Here is a 21,461-nt window from a genome sequence, read left to right as displayed (position 1 = left end):
GGGGGGGGGGTTGGGAGGGAGGGGGGTACACCCATGTATTATAAGACCCCTCCTAGATGACAATAATGATGGTATTCACAGCAGCTAACGGCTGTGGCTGGCATCTCTCGCTCTGTCCCTCAATCAGAGGGTCAGGCGGAGGGAACCGGACGGGGTCACTGAGCAGAGAACCCCGGACAGCGCCCACCGCTCCTCGAAGGTGTCAAGGGAGTCGGTGGACGCCGCCCAGAGGAACTCCGCCCGGATGCGTGAATGTACTGAGGATCGGAAAACGGCCCTACAATCGCAGGACGTCTCATGAGCCAACCTCCGCTCTCTGGTCTTATAAATGGCTGTTTTAGCCAAGGCTAGGAGGAGGTTAACCAGGAGATCTCGCGACTTGGTGGGGCCACGGATGGGGAGTGTGTAGATGAAGAGATGGGGAGAAAAATGAAGCCAGAAGCGCAATAGAAGATTTGTGAGGAGCCGAAAAAGGGGCTGCAATCTGGCACACTCTAAATAGACGTGCGCCAGGGTTTCCCTCACATTACAAAAAGGACAAGTATCCGGGATGGAAGTAAACCGTGTCAAAAACACGCCCGTGCTCACAGCCCCGTGAAGGAGCCGCCAACTGATGTCCCCGACGGGCCTCGGGACCAAGGTGGAGTACAGGCTGGCCCACCGAGGTTGCTCACCCTCCAAAGGTGGTAGGAGATCTCGCCACTTTGTATCGGGGCGGGACACCAGGGTGCGGGCGTGAAGGGTATGAAGCGTGAGTGTATATAAATATTGCCGTGGTGCAACTTGAAAACCGACCGGTTGCAGTTCATGCAGCCGGCTTGCAGTGAAAGGATGAGGGGTGTGTTGGGATCGGCAGGGTAGGGGCCCGATGGAAAGGTCCGGCGGGCCTGGGGTAGAGGATGGGCGGGGTGCGCCCTCGCGCAAGGCTCGGCTAACATAAGCCCGAGCGGCGGGGGTCAAAGCGGCCTCCACCTCCTGAAGCACGCGCCGGGGGGTGCGAAGGCTGGAGAGCCCCATGCGTCGAGCGAGCGTCGGGGGATCCAGCCAGTCTCCCCGGTCGTAGTCCAGGAGGTCCCCGACCCTCGTAACTCCCGCCAGGACCAACCTCTGGCGCACCGTGCGGGACTCCGCCGCCTGCACACGAAGTTGGGGGTTGTGTAGCAGGGGCTCCGTGAGGAGATCTGCCCCCACGATGGCCGCCACGGACCTGGTCGTTGAAAACAGTTTCCAGGTCCGGAGGAGGTCCTGGTAGAAATCCGGCAGCCCGGAGAGGTCTCGCGGAAAACCTCTCGGACAAAGATAAAAGAGCTGCCGGTCATATCGGAGCCCATGGAAGCGGCGTAGGAAGGCATGCGCCAATATGCTCCACGTCGAACTACCTGCACTATAAAGGAGCCTCTGCAGGGCCTGGAGGCGGAAAACACGGACCTGAGTGTACAGACACTTCAGGCCCTGCCCTCCTTCCTTCAGGGGCAAATGAAGAACTCCAACAGGGGCCCAGTGCAATCCTGACCAAAAGAACTCCAGAATCAATCTCCGGAGGTGGGACAGGAAACCCGGGGCCGGGGCTAGGGTGTTGAGCCGGTACCAGAGCGTGGACAGGACTAGTTGGTTAAGCACCAGTGCTCTCCCCCGAAGGGAGAGACATCGGAGTAGCCTCGTCCATTTCCTGATCCGCTCAATCACGCCGCCTTCCAAATTCTGCCAGTTCTCCGGCGGAGAAGGATGCGTGGCAGAAAGGTAAACGCCGAGATAGAGCAGAGGGCCGGCACTCCACCGGATGGTCTGAAGCGCGGGTGGGAGGGAGCTTACCTGCCGCCAGCCCCCCACCGCCAAGCCAGAGCTCTTGACCCAGTTGACTCGGGCGGAGGAGGCTGCTGAATAGATGGCTTGGCATGCCTCCACTCGCGCCAAGTCGCCCGGGTCCTGGACCACGAGGAGGACGTCATCGGCGTACGCCGACAGGACCAGCCGCAGCTCCGGCTCCCGCAGCACCAACCCCGTCAACCTCCTGCGGAGGAGACAGAGGAAAGGCTCGATCGCCAGAGCGTACAGCTGGCCTGAGAGGGGGCACCCCTGCCGCACCCCTCGCCCGAAGCTGACCGGTTCGGTCAGGGTCCAGTTGAGCCTAACCAAGCACTCCGCGGAGGCGTACAGCACCCGGAGAAAACTCACAAACTGAGGTCCGAATCCAAACGCCCGCAGGGTGCTCAGGAGGTACCCATGATCTACTCTATCGAAAGCCTTCTCCTGATCGAGAGACAGGAGGGCGAGCGACAGACCGTCTCTCCGCCCGAGTTCCAAAAGGTCTCGGACTAGAAAGAGGTTGTCAAAAATGCTGCGACCCGGGACAGTATAGGTCTGGTCTGGGTGAATCACGTCCGCCATCACGGACCCTAGCCGCAGCGAGATTGCTTTCGCTACGATTTTGTAATCCGTGCTAAGGAGTGAGAGGGGACGCCAGTTTCGTAAGTCGCGGAGGTCCCCCTTCTTCGGCAGCAAGGCGAGCACCGCTCGTCTGCACGAGAGAGGGAGGACCCCGCTCTGCAGGGACTCAGCCCAGACAGTGACTAGGTCTGGGCCAAGGATGTCCCAGAACGCACGGTAAAACTCCACGGTCAGCCCGTCCATGCCCGGAGATTTATTGGTGGGCATGCGACGGAGGGCTTCCGAGAACTCGGCCAGGGTGAGAGGCAGCTCTAGCCGGTCTCGGTCACCCACGCTGACCGTGGGGAGTTCCTCCCAGAGCACCCCGCAAGCGCCAGGATCGGTCGGATCCGGGGAGAAAAGGTTTGCGTAGAAGTCACGGGCTCTCCCACACATCTCCTCCGGATCCGTGAGGGGGGTGCCGTCTTCCGCTAGAAGGCAGGTGACGTGTTTTTTGGCCCCCCTCGTTTTCTCCAGGGCGTAGAAGAAGCGGGAGCCGCGATCCATCTCCCGAAGGAGGCGGATGCGGGACCGGACAAAGGCACCCCGGGCCCGGTGGTCCTCGAGGGCTCGAAGTTCCTCCCGCTTCTCCCGGCACGCACCGCAGAGGGACGGGTCCCCGGGGCTGGCGGCCAGGCGCCTCTCCAGCTCTAAGACCTCCCGTTCCAACTGCTCTATCGCCGCATTTCTCCGTCGGCTGGTGCCCCGAGTGTAGTTGCGGCAGAAGAGCTTGGCGCGGACCTTCCCTAAATCCCACCAGCGCCGCACCGAGGGAAAGGCACGCCACTGCTCCCGCCAGGCCAGCCAAAACTCCCGGAAGGACATCACAAAGCTCTCGTCCTCCAACAGGCTGTTGTTAAAATGCCAGTAAGCCGGCCCCGGTCCCTCTGCACGGAGGGAGACCGTGACGGTAACCAAATGATGGTCGGAAAAAGGGGCCGGCCGAATGGTGGAGGAGTGGGCCTGTGAAAGATGGAGACGGGATAGATAAATACGGTCTAACCGAGAGCGGTGTGACCGATGGGCCTCCACCCGAACAAAGGTAAACGTGGAAGTATCATCTGGGTGATGGTCACGCCAGACGTCCACTAGGGAGTGATAGTCGACTATGTCTCGGAGAATGGTCGCGGCGGCCGGGCTCGGCTCGGCCCCCGAGCGGTCCCGTTCCTCGAGGGTGGTGTTAAAGTCCCCTCCCAGGATCAGGCACTCGTGTGAATCTAGGGTGTCGAGAAATTCGGACACCTGCTGGTAGAATTGTGGCCGCTGTGAACTCACTTGCGGGGCATAGATATTAACAAGATTGACCACGAGCCCCTCCAGACGAACTCGGAGGTGCAACAAGTGGCCCGGCACGGCCTCAGTGACCCCTAGCACCTCGGGCCGCAGGGTGGGGGAGAACAGGGTCGCCACTCCAGCTTGCCAAGTCGTGCAGTGGCTGAAGTATACCCCGTCCCCCCACTCCAGCCGCCACCTATCCTCGGCGGTTGGGTCCGTGTGGGTCTCCTGCAGGAAAACCACAGAGTACCCCCCCTCCCGAAGGTAGGAGAGCACCTGGGACCTGCGGAGAGCCATCCTACAGCCCCTGGTGTTCAGGGTTACAATAAGGAGAGGTGTCATGCGGAGGGCTGGGGGGGTGGGGAGTTCTCATTGGTGGGGGTGCTCAAGGCCCCCGGCGGGTCGCGTAGCAACCCGTGTCCCATCCCGTAAGTAAGTAAATCTCTCCGGAAGCTGCGGGCCCGCTCGTAGGCCGCGGCACCGCCCTTCCCTTGCCCTCTGCCCTCCCTCATAAGGGCTCTCGCGGCCCGAAGGAGTCGATCAAAGTCCCCCCATTGCTGGAGAGCCAGCTGTGCCCTACCGCGGGCACCACGGCATCGTTCTAAGAACTCCCGTAGTGCATGCTGCAGCTCATGGGGGGGTGGGGTTACAATTCCCAGAGCAGTCCCTGGTGGGGCTCTTGATACAGCCTCGTGGTCCGCTAAGGCGGGTAGGCAGGGTGCGGACCGCCGACGGGGTGTCTGACAGGCTGGGGTTATTAACTCCATCTCATGCCTTGGGGTGGACGGGAATGGCAGGGGGAAAGGTGCAACTCCTGAGGAGTCGCAACTAGAAAACGTAAAGACTGCTCCCTGGGGGGAATCTGCAAAGGGCGGAAAAGAAATAACCCCAGGGGCGGCGGTAGCCTTGCAGGAGGAGGGAAACTGAACCGGAATAGGGGTGGGGCCAGGGGCAGAGGTAAGGCCCTGGGCTTCAGGAGGCGAGCAGCGGAAAGAAGGTGCCTCCCGAGCAGGGTCGGGGGTTAAGGGGCAAGGGAGGGGGCTCCGAGGAATGCTGGGTACTGGCTCCGGGGTGGTCGTGGCAGCCATGGCATCAGGTGGTAAACCACTTTCCGTGGGGTGCTCACCCGGAAAGGCAGTCAGGGGGAAAGAACATGGGGAAAGGGGGCCTGGGGTGAGATTGCCCAAATCGAGGCCGGCCGGCAGTAAATCATCCCCTCCCTGGGTGACCGGGGTCAAATCTAGGGCTTCAATCTCTGCATACACAGAGGAGAGGCCAACTCCCACCACCCCAGGGGCCTCTCCGCTAGGGCTCGCCTCAACGGTCACGTCGGGGTTCGTAGGGAGTTCAGGTGGTATCCGGTTAGAAGGGGCTTCCTCCGGGGCTTCGGAGGGGAGGGTCCCCCGCGGAGGGGGGATTCCACCCTCCAGTGCTGGTCTATCTTCACCTCCCGACACCAGCGAATGGATCTCACTCGTGGCCGAGGCGGGAGGCTCAAGGCCGGTACCTCCCTTCCTGGTCTTCCGGGGGGCTTCCGCGTCAGATGAATGCAGCGGAGCTCGAGCCCTCCGCTTGCCTCGCTTCCCCTGGACTACAGTCCAGCCCTCCATGGCGTCGTCCGGGGGTTGAGTAGCAGGGGACGGAGCGGGGCGCGGAGGCAGAGATTCAGGGGTTCGGGGGGGTAGCGGTGAGGCAGCATTAGGGGCGGGGGGTTCTCCTTGGGGCGAGCCCTCTCCTGCACCCGGCAAAAGCTTTGCCACACCCCCCTCCATAGGCTCTGCCGAGGTGGTTACAGCAAGAGTGGGACTCCCGCGGTCGCCCGGGCGTCGTTGGAGAGGTGCCTCTTGGGCCCGGACGGGGGCAGCGGTGGATCGGGTGGGAGGAGGGGTGGTTTCAGGTGCCGGGCGGCCAGGGGTGTCGGCAACAACGGGGCCGATATCCCGCCGGGTCTCGGGGGTCTCAGGTGCCCCTCCCCCCCGGGCCAAAGGGCAGTCCCTACGGACATGCCCCGCCGAGCGGCAGAGGTAGCACCGGGCCTCTCCGGTGGAATAAAAGACCCTATAGCGGGCTCCCTGGTAGGGAACTAGGAAGGACCCCTCGAGCGCCTCTCCGTCACGCACCCCCGCCGGCAGTGAAATCTGCACTTGCCGGCGGAACGAAAGGACGTGACGGAGGGCGGGGTCCTTGCAGCCTAACGGGAGAGGGCTGATAGCAGAAACAAGCTTCCCCAGGGCAGAGAGAGCAGGTAACAGGGCAACGTTAGGTAAAAAGGGAGGAACGGAGGTGAGGACGAAGCGAACGCCCAGATCTTCTAGCGGTTCTAGGGGGAGAAACACCCCCCCCACCACTAGGCCCTTCTCCACCGCCTCTTGGGCGGCAGTCTCCGAAGCCAGAAAGAAAACGACCTTCCCATACATCTTGGAGGCCGCCACAATGGCCATGGGTCCTACCACTTTCGCCAACGCCTGCACGTATGCCTCCACGTGGGGCGAGGCGGGCACTAGGAGGCAACGGACACCGTGCTTCCTGGTCAGGGCGGGAAGAGGGCCCCGGTTGCTAGTGGTGGCAGCGGAGGCAGTGGGTGGGCGAGATGAGGAGGCGGCAGGTGAGGGGGGGCCTGTCGCCACCCGGGCATACGTCCTGGGGGCCGGGGGAGGGACGGTCGCAGTGCTGGTGGAGGGAACAGCTGGGAGGGGTGCCACGACCGATGACGAGGCCACAGTGGTGGGGGCGGCCTCTGCCATGGAGGGCCCAGCGGCATTAGCGGGGCCCTTCCCTTTTGGCCCGCTTCGATTTTTCCGTCTAACTGGGGGGGGGTTCCTAGAATCTAATGGGGCAAGAACCAAAGCAGCAGTAGTAATTGCCCCGGTGCCTCCCACTGCCGATGCCCCAGCGGGGGCGGTGGCAGGGGTTCTAACAATGGAGGCGGTGGGGAGATCTTGAGGGGTGGGCAGGGGGGCAGATGGGGGAGGGACGACCAATTTCATTGGAGGGGTCTTGCGTTCCTCCTTCTCTGCCATTGTAAGCAGGGAGAGACAGGAAGACACTGGAAGGAGGGGGGGGGGCAAAAATCGGGGTCCGGTAGTAGGGGTAGGCTATGGGATAAACAATCCGGGGGGGAGGGGTGGAGGGAGGACGACCCACCACAATTGTCCAAAGAGTCTCGTTTGGTTGGTTGTTATGCCCGGTCCGAAAGGCAAAGTCCAAAGCAAACAGCTGGATCCGAAGGCAGATGGCAGATTGCCAGCAGGGACGAAGCGGCGGGGGCCGTGATAGTTGTAGTAGTGGTGGGGGGGGGTTGGGGGCACCGATGGATCTGGGGGTAGCTCCCTGCTACACCCCTGTGCCGCCACCGACGCAGCTGAAACGCAGTCAACTCCCCCCCCTCCGAGGGTATAATTCAAAAGAAATCCCTCAGTCTTACGGCCTCTCTCCACGATGATTCATAGCTGCCCGGGCGAGTTCTCCGGCCTCTGGCGTCTGCTGCAGCTGTTGGCTCTGTCCCAAGGCTCTCGGCAGCTAGGAATGTTGTAATGATAAGGAAAAAATCCAGGCAAAAAACAAGACAGCTGGGTCTGGGGGCGTCCACTCCCCTCTCCGGACAGCGGGTCGGCAGTCCTCCCCCCCTCCTCTGGGGGTTTCAATTAAGCAAAAAGCAAAGTCCAGAAGCAGGCAGTGGGGGGGGGGTGCTGGCAACCGGCCAGCACACTAACGCAGCTCAGAAAAACGGGAAAAAACAAAACCAAAAAAACAAAGCGTCCGGCCCAAACGCGGGGGGGGAAACTAAGCGAAAGGAAAAGTGTGAAAAATCCGGGCCGGGGGGCTTTAGGAAAGAGAGGAAAGCAGATAGCTCAGGAGCGAGCGAAAAACGATTCCGTCTCCCGTAACAGGGAAGGTTTTTTTTTTTTTTTTTTTTTTTTTTTTTTTGAAACAGAAAAGAAGTTTATTTGTAACAGTTACAGAAATTACAAAAAGATAAAGAAAAACTTAGCAACAAAACAACGCAATCAAAAGATATAACACAACAGCTTTCAGGAGGGAGAGGTGTTCAGGTTAGCCCAGGCCCAGAGCGGGAGGGCTTCCTCGACACTCGTGGTCTTCCACCCTCCTGAGTTACCTGGTGGCCTAGAGCGGGGGGGCTTCCTCGACACTCGTGGTCTTCCACCCCCTCGAGTTACCTAGTGCCGCGCCCAGGGTCACCGACCCTCCCTCTCCTGAGAGTGCCCGACAAGATGGGCACGGCTGTGGGGTGGGTGGTTGGGAGGGAGGGGGGTACACCCATGTATTATAAGACCCTTCCTAGATGACAATAATGATGGTATTCACAGCAGCTAACGGCTGTGGCTGGCGTCCCTCGCTCCATCCCTCAATCAGAGGGTCAGGCGGAGGGAACCGGACGGGGTCACCGAGCAGAGAACCCCGGACAGCGCCCACCGCTCCTCGAAGGTGTCAAGGGAGTCGGTGGACGCCGCCCAGAGGAACTCCGCCCGGATGCGTGAATGTACTGAGGATCGGAAAACGGCCCTACAATCGCAGGACGCCTCATGAGCCAACCTCCGCTCTCTGGTCTTATAAATGGCTGTTTTAGCCAAAGCTAGGAGGAGGTTAACCAGGAGATCCCGCGACTTGGTGGGGCCACGGATGGGGAGTGTGTAGATGAAGAGGTGGGGAGAAAAATGAAGCCAGAAGCGCAATAGAAGATTTGTGAGGAGCCGAAAAAGGGGCTGCAATCTGGCACACTCTAAATAGACATGCGCCAGGGTTTCCCTCACATTACAAAAAGGACAAGTATCCGGGATGGAAGTAAACCGTGTCAAAAACACGCCCGTGCTCACAGCCCCGTGAAGGAGCCGCCAACTGATGTCCCCGACGGGCCTCGGGACCAAGGTGGAGTACAGGCTGGCCCACCGAGGTTGCTCACCCTCCAAAGGTGGTAGGAGATCTCGCCACTTTGTATCGGGGCGGGACACCAGGGTGCGGGCGTGAAGGGTATGAAGCGTGAGTGTATATAAATATTGCCGTGGTGCAACTTGAAAACCGACCGGTTGCAGTTCATGCAGCCGGCTTGCAGTGAAAGGATGAGGGGTGTGTTGGGATCGGTAGGGTAGGGGCCCGATGGAAAGGTCCGGCGGGCCTGGGGTAGAGGATGGGCGGGGTGCGCCCTCGCGCAAGGCTCGGCTAACATAAGCCCGAGCGGCGGGGGTCAAGGCGGCCTCCACCTCCTGAAGCACGCGCCGGGGGGTGCGAAGGCTGGAGAGCCCCATGCGTCGAGCGAGCGTCGGGGGATCCAGCCAGTCTCCCCGGTCATAGTCCAGGAGGTCCCCGACCCTCGTAACTCCCGCCAGGACCAACCTCTGGCGCACCGTGCGGGACTCCGCCGCCTGCACACGAAGTTGGGGGTTGTGTAGCAGGGGCTCCGTGAGGAGATCTGCCCCCACGATGGCCGCCACGGACCTGGTCGTTGAAAACAGTTTCCAGGTCCGGAGGAGGTCCTGGTAGAAATCCGGCAGCCCGGAGAGGTCTCGCGGAAAACCTCTCGGACAAAGATAAAAGAGCTGCCGGTCATATCGGAGCCCATGGAAGCGGCGTAGGAAGGCATGCGCCAATATGCTCCACGTCGAACTACCTGCACTATAAAGGAGCCTCTGCAGGGCCTGGAGGCGGAAAACACGGACCTGAGTGTACAGACACTTCAGGCCCTGCCCTCCTTCCTTCAGGGGCAAATGAAGAACTCCAACAGGGGCCCAGTGCAATCCTGACCAAAAGAACTCCAGAATCAATCTCCGGAGGTGGGACAGGAAACCCGGGGCCGGGGCTAGGGTGTTGAGCCGGTACCAGAGCGTGGACAGGACTAGTTGGTTAAGCACCAGTGCTCTCCCTCGAAGGGAGAGACATCGGAGTAGCCTCGTCCAATTCCTGATCCGCTCAATCACGCCGCCTTCCAAATTTTGCCAGTTCTCCGGCGGAGAAGGATGCGTGGCAGAAAGGTAAACGCCGAGATAGAGCAGAGGGCCGGCACTCCACCGGATGGTCTGAAGCGCGGGTGGGAGGGAGCTTACCTGCCGCCAGCCCCCCACCGCCAAGCCAGAGCTCTTGACCCAGTTGACTCGGGCGGAGGAGGCTGCTGAATAGATGGCTTGGCATGCCTCCACTCGCGCCAAGTCGCCCGGGTCCTGGACCACGAGGAGGACGTCATCGGCGTACGCCGACAGGACCAGCCGCAGCTCCGGCTCCCGCAGCACCAACCCCGTCAACCTCCTGCGGAGGAGACAGAGGAAAGGCTCGATCGCCAGAGCGTACAGCTGGCCTGAGAGGGGGCACCCCTGCCGCACCCCTCGCCCGAAGCTGACCGGTTCGGTCAGGGTCCAGTTGAGCCTAACCAAACACTCCGCGGAGGCGTACAGCACCCGGAGAAAACTCACAAACTGAGGTCCGAATCCAAACGCCCGCAGGGTGCTCAGGAGGTACCCATGATCTACTCTATCAAAAGCCTTCTCCTGATCGAGAGACAGGAGGGCGAACGACAGACCGTCTCTCCGCCCGAGTTCCAAAAGGTCTCGGACTAGAAAGAGGTTGTCAAAAATGCTGCGACCCGGAACAGTATAGGTCTGGTCCGGGTGAATCACGTCCGCCATCACGGACCCTAGCCGCAGCGAGATTGCTTTCGCTACGATTTTGTAATCCGTGCTAAGGAGTGAGAGGGGACGCCAGTTTCGTAAGTCGCGGAGGTCCCCCTTCTTCGGCAGCAAGGCGAGCACCGCTCGTCTGCACGAGAGAGGGAGGACCCCGCTCTGCAGGGACTCAGCCCAGACAGTGACTAGGTCTGGGCCAAGGATGTCCCAGAACGCACGGTAAAACTCCACGGTCAGCCCGTCCATGCCCGGAGATTTATTGGTGGGCATGCGACGGAGGGCTTCCGAGAACTCGGCCAGGGTGAGAGGCAGCTCTAGCCGGTCTCGGTCGCCCACGCTGACCGTGGGGAGTTCCTCCCAGAGCACCCCGCAAGCGCCAGGATCGGTCGGATCCGGGGAGAAAAGGTTTGCGTAGAAGTCACGGGCCCTCCCACACATCTCCTCCGGATCCGTGAGGGGGGTGCCGTCTTCCGCTAGAAGGCAGGTGACGTGTTTTTTGGCCCCCCTCGTTTTCTCCAGGGCGTAGAAGAAACGGGAGCCGCGATCCATCTCCCGAAGGAGGCGGATGCGGGACCGGACAAAGGCACCCCGGGCCCGGTGGTCCTCGAGGGCTCGAAGTTCCTCCCGCTTCTCCCGGCACGCTCCGCAGAGGGACGGGTCCCCGGGGCTGGCGGCCAGGCGCCTCTCCAGCTCTAAGACCTCCCGTTCCAACTGCTCTATCGCCGCATTTCTCCGTCGGCTGGTGCCCCGAGTGTAGTTGCGGCAGAAGAGCTTGGCGCGGACCTTCCCTAAATCCCACCAGCGCCGCACCGAGGGAAAGGCACGCCACTGCTCCCGCCAGGCCAGCCAAAACTCCCGGAAGGACATCACAAAGCTCTCGTCCTCCAACAGGCTGTTGTTAAAATGCCAGTAAGCCGGCCCCGGTCCCTCTGCACGGAGGGAGACCGTGACGGTAACCAAATGATGGTCGGAAAAAGGGGCCGGCCGAATGGTGGAGGAGTGGGCCTGTGAAAGATGGAGACGGGATAGGTAAATACGGTCTAACCGAGAGCGGTGTGACCGATGGGCCTCCACCCGAACAAAGGTAAACGTGGAAATATCATCTGGGTGATGGTCACGCCAGACGTCCACTAGGGAGTGATAGTCGACTATGTCTCGGAGAATGGTCGCGGCGGCCGGGCTCGGCTCGGCCCCCGAGCGGTCCCGTTCCTCGAGGGTGGTGTTAAAGTCCCCTCCCAGGATCAGGCACTCGTGTGAATCTAGGGTGTCGAGAAATTCGGACACCTGCTGGTAGAATTGTGGCCGCTGTGAACTCACTTGCGGGGCATAGATATTAACAAGATTGACCACGAGCCCCTCCAGACGAACTCGGAGGTGCAACAAGTGGCCCGGCACGGCCTCAGTGACCCCTAGCACCTCGGGCCGCAGGGTGGGGGAGAACAGGGTCGCCACTCCAGCTTGCCAAGTCGTGCAGTGGCTGAAGTATACCCCGTCCCCCCACTCCAGCCGCCACCTATCCTCGGCGGTTGGGTCCGTGTGGGTCTCCTGCAGGAAAACCACAGAGTACCCCCCCTCCCGAAGGTAGGAGAGCACCTGGGACCTGCGGAGAGCCATCCTACAGCCCCTGGTGTTCAGGGTTACAATAAGGAGAGGTGTCATGCGGAGGGCTGGGGGGGTGGGGAGTTCTCATTGGTGGGGGTGCTCAAGGCCCCCGGCGGGTCGCGTAGCAACCCGTGTCCCATCCCGTGAGTAAGTAAATCTCTCCGGAAGCTGCGGGCCCGCTCGTAGGCCGCGGCACCGCCCTTCCCTTGCCCTCTGCCCTCCCTCATAAGGGCTCTCGCGGCCCGAAGGAGTCGATCAAAGTCCCCCCATTGCTGGAGAGCCAGCTGTGCCCTACCGCGGGCACCACGGCATCGTTCTAAGAACTCCCGTAGTGCATGCTGCAGCTCATGGGGGGGTGGGGTTACAATTCCCAGAGCAGTCCCTGGTGGGGCTCTTGATACAGCCTCGTGGTCCGCTAAGGCGGGTAGGCAGGGTGCGGACCGCCGACGGGGTGTCTGACAGGCTGGGGTTATTAACTCCATCTCATGCCTTGGGGTGGACGGGGATGGCAGGGGGAAAGGTGCAACTCCTGAGGAGTCGCAACTAGAAAACGTAAAGACTGCTCCCTGGGGGGAATCTGCAAAGGGCGGAAAAGAAATAACCCCAGGGGCGGCGGTAGCCTTGCAGGAGGAGGGAAACTGAACCGGAATAGGGGTGGGGCCAGGGGCAGAGGTGAGGCCCTGGGCTTCAGGAGGCGAGCAGCGGAAAGAAGGTGCCTCCCGAGCAGGGTCGGGGGTTAAGGGGCAAGGGAGGGGGCTCCGAGGAATGCTAAGTACTGGCTCCGGGGTGGTCGTGGCAGCCATGGCATCAGGTGGTAAACCACTTTCTGTGGGGTGCTCACCCGGAAAGGCAGTCAGGGGGAAGGAACATGGGGAAAGGGGGCCTGGGGTAAGATTGCCCAAATCGAGGCCGGCCGGCAGTAAATCATCCCCTCCCTGGGTGACCGGGGTCAAATCTAGGGCCTCAATCTCTGCGTACACAGAGGAGAGGCCGACTCCCACTACCCCGGGGGCCTCTCCGCTAGGGCCCGCCTCAACGGTCACGTCGGGGTTCGTAGGGAGTTCAGGTGGTATCCGGTTAGAAGGGGCTTCCTCCGGGGCTTCGGAGGGGAGGGTCCCCCGCGGAGGGGGGATTCCACCCTCCAATGCTGGTCTATCTTCACCTCCCGACACCAGCGAATGGATCTTACTCGTGGCCGAGGCGGGAGGCTCAAGGTCGGTACCTCCCTTCCTGGTCTTCCGGGGGGCTTCCGCGTCAGATGAATGCAGCGGAGCTCGAGCCCTCCGCTTGCCTCGCTTCCCCTGGACTACAGTCCAGCCCTCCATGGCGTCGTCCGGGGGTTGAGTAGCAGGGGACGGAGCGGGGCGCGGAGGCAGAGATTCTGGGGTTCGGGGGGGTAGCGGTGAGGCAGCATTAGGGGCGGGGGGTTCTCCTTGGGGCGAGCCCTCTCCTGCACCCGGCAAAAGCTTTGCCACACCCCCCTCCATAGGCTCTGCCGAGGTGGTTACAGCAAGAGTGGGACTCCCGTGGTCGCCCGGGCGTTGTTGGAGAGGTGCCTCTTGGGCCCGGACGGGGGCAGCGGTGGATCGGGTGGGAGGAGGGGTGGTTTCAGGTGCCGGGTGGCCAGGGGTGTCGGCAACAACGGGGCCGATATCCCGCCGGGTCTCGGGGGTCTCCGGTGCCCCTCCCCCCCGGGCTAGAGGGCAGTCCCTGCGGACATGCCCCGCCGAGCGGCAGAGGTAGCACCGGGCCTCTCCGGTGGAATAAAAGACCCTATAGCGGGCTCCCTGGTAGGGAACTAGGAAGGACCCCTCGAGCGCCTCTCCGTCACGCACCCCCGCCGGCAGTGAAATCTGCACTTGCCGGCGGAACGAAAGGACGTGACGGAGGGCGGGGTCCTTGCAGCCTAACGGGAGAGGGCTAATAGCAGAGACAAGCTTCCCCAGGGCAGAAAGAGCAGGTAACAGGGCAACGTTAGGTAAAAAGGGAGGAACGGAGGTGAGGACGAAGCGAACGCCCAGATCTTCTAGCGGTTCTAGGGGGAGAAACACCCCCCCCACCACTAGGCCCTTCTCCACCGCCTCCTGGGCGGCAGTCTCCGAAGCCAGAAAGAAAACGACCTTCCCATACATCTTGGAGGCCGCCACAATGGCCATGGGTCCTACCACTTTCGCCAACGCCTGCACGTATGCCTCCACGTGGGGCGAGGCGGGCACTAGGAGGCAACGGACACCGTGCTTCCTGGTCAGGGCGGGAAGAGGGCCCCGGTTGCTAGTGGTGGCAGCGGAGGCAGTGGGTGGGCGAGATGAGGAGGCGGCAGGTGAGGGGGGGCCTGTCGCCACCCGGGCATACGTCCTGGGGGCCGGGGGAGGGACGGTCGCAGTGCTGGTGGAGGGAACAGCTGGGAGGGGTGCCACGACCGATGACGAGGCCACAGTGGTGGGGGCGGCCTCTGCCATGGAGGGCCCAGCGGCATTAGCGGGGCCCTTCCCTTTTGGCCCGCTTCGATTTTTCCGTCTAACTGGGGGGGGGTTCCTAGAATCTAATGGGGCAAGAACCAAAGCAGCAGTAGTAATTGCCCCGGTGCCTCCCACTGCCGATGCCCCAGCGGGGGCGGTGGCAGGGGTTCTAACAATGGAGGCGGTGGGGAGATCTTGAGGGGTGGGCAGGGGGGCAGATGGGGGAGGGACGACCAATTTCATTGGAGGGGTCTTGCGTTCCTCCTTCTCTGCCATTGTAAGCAGGGAGAGACAGGAAGACACTGGAAGGAGGGGGGGGGGCAAAAATCGGGGTCCGGTAGTAGGGGTAGGCTATGGGATAAACAATCCGGGGGGGAGGGGTGGAGGGAGGACGACCCACCACAATTGTCCAAAGAGTCTCGTTTGGTTGGTTGTTATGCCCGGTCCGAAAGGCAAAGTCCAAAGCAAACAGCTGGATCCGAAGGCAGATGGCAGATTGCCAGCAGGGACGAAGCGGCGGGGGCCGTGATAGTTGTAGTAGTGGTGGGGGGGGTTGGGGGCACCGATGGATCTGGGGGTAGCTCCCTGCTACACCCCTGTGCCGCCACCGACGCAGCTGAAACGCAGTCAACTCCCCCCCCTCCGAGGGTATAATTCAAAAGAAATCCCTCAGTCTTACGGCCTCTCTCCACGATGATTCATAGCTGCCCGGGCGAGTTCTCCGGCCTCTGGCGTCTGCTGCAGCTGTTGGCTCTGTCCCAAGGCTCTCGGCAGCTAGGAATGTTGTAATGATAAGGAAAAAATCCAGGCAAAAAACAAGACAGCTGGGTCTGGGGGCGTCCACTCCCCTCTCCGGACAGCGGGTCGGCAGTCCTCCCCCCCTCCTCTGGGGGTTTCAATTAAGCAAAAAGCAAAGTCCAGAAGCAGGCAGTGGGGGGGGGGTGCTGGCAACCGGCCAGCACACTAACGCAGCTCAGAAAAACGGGAAAAAACAAAACCAAAAAAACAAAGCGTCCGGCCCAAACGCGGGGGGGGAAACTAAGCGAAAGGAAAAGTGTGAAAAATCCGGGCCGGGGGGCTTTAGGAAAGAGAGGAAAGCAGATAGCTCAGGAGCGAGCGAAAAACGATTCCGTCTCCCGTAACAGGGAAGGTTCCAGAACAATCAGGAACTTTCTGGAAAAAATTAAGGCAGACTGGCTGATTAGAACACTTGCAGCCAATCAAGAAGCTGCCAGAATCAATTAAGACAGGCAGGCAAATCAGGGCATCTGGGTTTAAAAAGGAGCTCACTTCAGTTGGTGGTGTGCATGCGAGGAGCTGGGAGCAAGAGGTGCAAGAACCTGAGAGTGAGAAGGCGTACTACTGGAACACTGAGACGTACAAGCATTATCAGACATCAAGAGGAAGATCCTGTGGTGAGAATAAAGAAGGTGTTGGGAGGAGGCCATGGGGAAGTAGCCCAGGGAGTTGTAGCTATAATGCAGCTGTTACAGGAGCCATTGTAGACAACTGCAATCCACAGGGCCCTGGGCTGGAACCCGGAGTAGAGGGCAGGCCCGGGTTCCCCCCATCCCTCCATTCCCCCAACTCCCTACTTGATACCGGAGGAATTGACCTGGACTGTGGGTTGCACCAGAGGGGAAGGTCTCTGGCCTGTTCCCCAATCCACTAGGTGGATCAGCAGAAACTGTGGGACTGTTCTTACTCTTTTTTTCCCCCTGCTGGCCAGTGATGAGGCTAACTGAGTGAACGGCAGATTTGAGCCACAAAAGTGGCCAAACTGAGGGCTGCCATGAACCTCTGAGGTGAGCAAATCCACCAATAAGCACAGGACCCACCAAAGCAGAGGAGGAACTTTGTCACAGTACCAATGACATAGGGAAGGATAGGATAGAGATCCTGGAGGCCAAATTTAGGTTGTTAGGTAAGAGATTGAAGTCCAGGACCGCCATGGCAGCATAGGGAGGAGGGGTTTAGATTTATTAGGAACTGGGGAGACATTTAGGAAAGGGGGAGCGTATACAGGAAGGATGGGCTCCACCTAAACCAAAAGAGAACCAGATTGCTGGCACTTAAAATTAAAAAGGTCATAGAGCAGTTGTCAAACTAAGGGCTGGGGAAAGCCGGCAGGTGCATAGGAGCATGTGGTTCGGACAGAGACATCCCTGAGGGGAGGATCTATTAATGGAGTTTTATTAATGCAGTTTTAAAACAGGTAACAAACACAAAACAGTATAGTTGATCTCAAGTGAAGTAACCCTAATAAGAAATAGCCTTAATAATAACTAGTACCTATGGCTAAGGGGTATTGCAGTATACTTTAGATTTCTTCAACACTGCTGAACCACTTAAAGGTTGTGTATTAGGACATATAATTTGATGACTAATACACAGGAGTTTGAGGTATGCTTGGTTAGCAATTTAATTAGGATTATCTGTGCCATTTGCAAAGCCACTGTACCCCATAAGGGGGGTGGTCTGGGAGCAACGCTGACTCTTAAAGCTCCCTAGTACACAGGTGGAGGGGAAGCTATTCCCTTTTATGGGGGTGCAGCACACTTCTGCCATTGCACCAGGCCTGCCCATCCTGTCAGCTGGGGGAGAGAGAAGTTGGGGCCTGGCCCAACTAGGGTGATGGGCACATGATCAGCATTCATCCTTTATGCGCTCACAATGAGTAACAGCTGCAATCTGGTCGCTAATGGGAATCTGTGTGCCAGACTCCACAGGCAGGTAAATGTCCCCTGTATGCTATGAAAACGTCATATTTATGTCTAGTCTGTGGTTTGTAAACTCTGCATGTAAACTCAAGCAAGAGTGTTGGTTAAAATGAGAGAAGTGAAGGGGGGAAAAGCTGGAAATGATAGGTTATGTCAAACTGAGGCCGTGTCCATTAGAATGATTGGAGATTCCTTTCAATTGGAGATTCATGGCTGATTGATTATTACAAAATCAGAGAACAAATAGTGTCTTTTGGCTGGACTCACAAAGGACCTAGTCTCCTAACTGCCACTTTTGGCACCTAAATCCTAGAATCAGGCACCATTGGGATTCACAAAACCTCCACTCAGCTGCCCCCACAACTTATAGGCATCTAAACTAGCTCAACACCTCCCTCTTGCAGTAAAAGTTCCCTAGGTGCCCATGCTTCTGCCTCTGAGCATGCTCACTGCAGCCTCACAACAGCCATCCAGATGTCTAAGCCCCAGAGTGATCCACAAATCAAGAGAAGATGGATAGTTGTCCACATGCTCAGACTTCGCCTACCGAAGCAGGGTCTTAGGCATGAGCTTACACAAAACAGCTGGGGAAGAGAAAAGGAGGACATCCCTCATATCTTTTAGCCCAGTGATTAGGGTACTCACCTGGTGGGAAGAAGGGATTTGAACAACCATTTACCACCTCCCAGGGGTGTCTATAACCACTCAGCTATGGGATATGCTGATGTGGTGCTCCCTCAGTCTCTCCTGTTGAAGCTGTTCCACTCTGAATAAATACATTAAAAATTAAGTGGAGCAGGATCTTGGGTTTCCAATCTCCAGATGAGTACTGTAACCACCAGGCTACAGAGTAATTCTCTTGTTCTCTTCCCTCCAGCCCCCATATGCTCCTTCCAATGAATCTTTCATTATTTATCACAGTGCAGCAGTTTCAACACTGGCGCAGAGAGAGAGTGTGTGCGTGTGTGTGTAGGTGTGTGCATGCACAAGAATGTAAGCCTCTAAGTGTGCTGGCTTTGTGAATCCATTCTAAGGCGCCTCTCCCCATTCATTGTACCAGAAGCCTAGGCACTCAGCTCAGGCTTCGTGAATCTCAGTGATTTTTCTAGGTGGCTATGTTTCTTTTTCAATATAGCCCTTTGTCATAAATATAAAGGGAAGGGTAAACACCTTTAAATACCTCCTGGCCAGAGGAAAAACCCTTTCACCTGAAAAGGGTTAAGAAGCTAAGATAACCTCGCTGGCACCTGACCAAAATGACCAATGAGGAGACAAGATACTTTCAAAGCTGGAGGGGGGGGGGAAACAAAGGGTGCTCTCTGTCTGTGTGTTGCTTTTGCCGGGACCAGAGCAGGAATGCAGGTGAGAACTCCTGTAAAGAGTTAATAAGCAATCTAGTTAGATTCTGTTTTGTTTAAATGGCTGATAAAATAAGTTGTGCTGAATGGAATGTATATTCCTGTTTTTGTGTCTTTTTGTAACTTAAGGTTTTGCCTAGAGGGATTCTCTATGTTTTGACAGGTTTCACAGTAGCAGCCGTGTTAGTCTGTATAGCAAAAAAAAAGGGATTACTAAGGTGCCACAAGTACTCCTTTCCGTCTATGTTTTGAATCTGATTACCCTGTAAGGTATTTACCATCCTGATTTTACAGAGGTGATTCTTTTACTTTTTCTTCAATTAAAATTCTTCTTTTAAGAACCTGATTGCTTTTTCATTGTTCTTAAGATCCAGTGGTTTGGGTCTGTGTTCACCTATGCAAATTGGTGAGGATTTTTATCAAGCCTTCCCCAGGAAAGGGGATGTAGGGCTTGGGGGAATTATGAGGGGAAAGACGTTTCCAAGTGGGCTCTTTCCCTGTTATTTTTGTTAGATGCTTGGTGGTGGCAGCAATAAGGTCCAGGGACAAAAGGTAAAATAGTTTGTACCTTGGGGAAGTTTTAACTTAAACTGGTAAAAATAAGCTTAGAGGGTTTTTCATGCAGATCCCCACATCTGTACCCTAGAGTTCAGAGTGGGGAAGGAACCTTGACACCCTTTTTGTCTAACTATTTATTTATCAAGATCTACTAGGGAAGTGGACACAGGCTACTGGGTTCTCTCAGGATTTGTAAAGGAAATATTTCACATTTGAGCAGATTGTTGGCCAAGCAAAATTATTATGCAGCAGTTTTTCAGGTACTAAAGGCTTGAGCACAACAGAGAGAATTTGATTTATTCTCGGTTATCCCTTGGGACAGCTCCTCACCAGAAGCACCACATTCCAGCTCCAGTCCCCAGCCCACCAAGGAGATGGCTACACTGGTTGCCCTGTTAAGGCAGCTTTCCTTCCCCTTGGTGCCAACAGAATAGTGTAAAAGGGACAAATACAGGGACCAGGATCTGGCCAAGAGATTTGTATTATGTGGCTTCTTATTTTTAAAATTAATTTTCTGTACTAATTTTCAAGAATTTGCAGTAAATATACAAAGCTCAATCCTTACAAACAGTGCCTGAGAACAGAGTACCCCGTTCCACCCTGGCATAGCAAGCACAGTTCCCATTGAGATCGAACAGTGTCGTGCCCACTTCAGCCAAAGCTGAATTTCACCAATAACATGCAGGGCTCCAAACTAGTGATGGCAGTGATAATTAAGAAATAATGTCAATGGAATAGAACAATGTCACAAGATAAAGGTCTCCTGCTGCTACACAAATGCTGAAGTGAAGCTCATTTATCAAGAATAAATGTCAAGGCAGAACTGATGCATTTTTAAAGCAATGTTCAGGTCTAATTATTTTTATTATGCTGAACTAAATGACTGATATATATGTAGTAATTTTGTCCAGTGGATACTGCTGCAGCAGATAACAGATTCACTGCACAATTATTTGACCTATTTTATTCTGATTGCCTTAGAGAGAAGGCTTCTTAATGTACCATAGCCAAGCAGAACTGTTTATCATAATTAATGTTTATTTAACCATACTACTATGAATTGGCTCAATGAGTCGTGCCCTGTGGTCTATATGGTCTAATCATGCTCCCATTATATTTAGTGATAAGAAATTAATTCAGTTCTTAACTTTAATAAGACCAGGATCAGGACCAGTGGGCCACAGAATCCTTCTTGGTGGACTTCCAAATGAAACATTCTGGAAGTCAAAATGGGAGACAGAATTCCTTTTTCAGTTCTTATGATTGAGACATTGTAAGAGCGAAACAAAAGTATTGGATAAATCAATTAACTGGTTTTTGGACGGGATGTAGTTATACTGTATTAACTTTTAGAAGTAAATAAGGAGCATGCCCTTGGCAATCTGACTGGCTTGCAGACATTGGAATGTATTAGATGATGGGCCAAATTCACCAGTACAGTCTGGGTGCTTTGTGCTGCTTTAATGACACAAATCAAGCCTTAAACTTTACTTCACTCAGGTCCTTGATTTCTTTGTATCATCAGAGCAGTCAAAGTATACTGGGGAATCTGGCCCTGGGAAAATTTTGAAAAAACAATTTTTATTATTCTTTTTAATGACTTTTTCAAGCATGTGTATTTTCCAAACCACAGCATTGGGCCAACATGGTTTTCTTATCTCTAGCTGAAGAAATTTCAGTAGTAAGTCATTGTTCCTTTCCATGATGAAAGAAAAGAAGGGCCAACGTTATTAACATGCTACCTGCTGTAACAGAGTGTATTTCTATGACTACAGTCTCCTACATACATGCTTGGGTTTACTATTTTTGGTGTGAACCTTCCATTCCTCTGTTTGTTGAACAGCACATGAGAGGTTCCCAGGAAGAGATAGGGCAGGTCCAGAGTTCTGTGAGTGGGGCCTAAGAGGGCCCAGACAAGGAAGCATTCCTGCTAAGTGGCAGATGATACAATAACCCCCTTATATCTCAAGAAACTTTACCTGAGGGGCAACTTGTCAGGTGAGGGAAGTTCTAGAAGATCTACCATAGCCAGACTTCTCAGCGCCCCCAAATGAAAATAAGGTCCATCTCTCTGTCACCACAGGATAGAAGTTGTTGCTGCCTCACTAAGGTCTGTGGCCTCTCATTAGCTGTCACAAGCTTGTCAGTAATTTATGGTGGAGGAATGGCTAAATTTCCAAGACCAGCATGAGCTGGGCTAGCTGCCACCAAGACAGAAAGGCCTTACCCATCTTTGTTTTTATGGTAAGAGGTCAGCTAGCATAGGTTTTTTCAGGTAATAATATTAATATTTAGCATTTATATATCACTTTACTTGCTCAAAGCATTTTACTACCATTAACAAATTAATCTACACAACCTCTTTTGCTGTAAATAGATAGGTAAATGTTGTTGTGATGCTAATTTTACAGATGAGGCAACTGAGTCCAC

Source organism: Chelonia mydas, chromosome 1 (genome assembly GCF_015237465.2).
Source record: "Chelonia mydas isolate rCheMyd1 chromosome 1, rCheMyd1.pri.v2, whole genome shotgun sequence".
NCBI lineage: Eukaryota > Metazoa > Chordata > Testudines > Cheloniidae > Chelonia > Chelonia mydas.
This window is presented reverse-complemented; position numbering follows the sequence as displayed.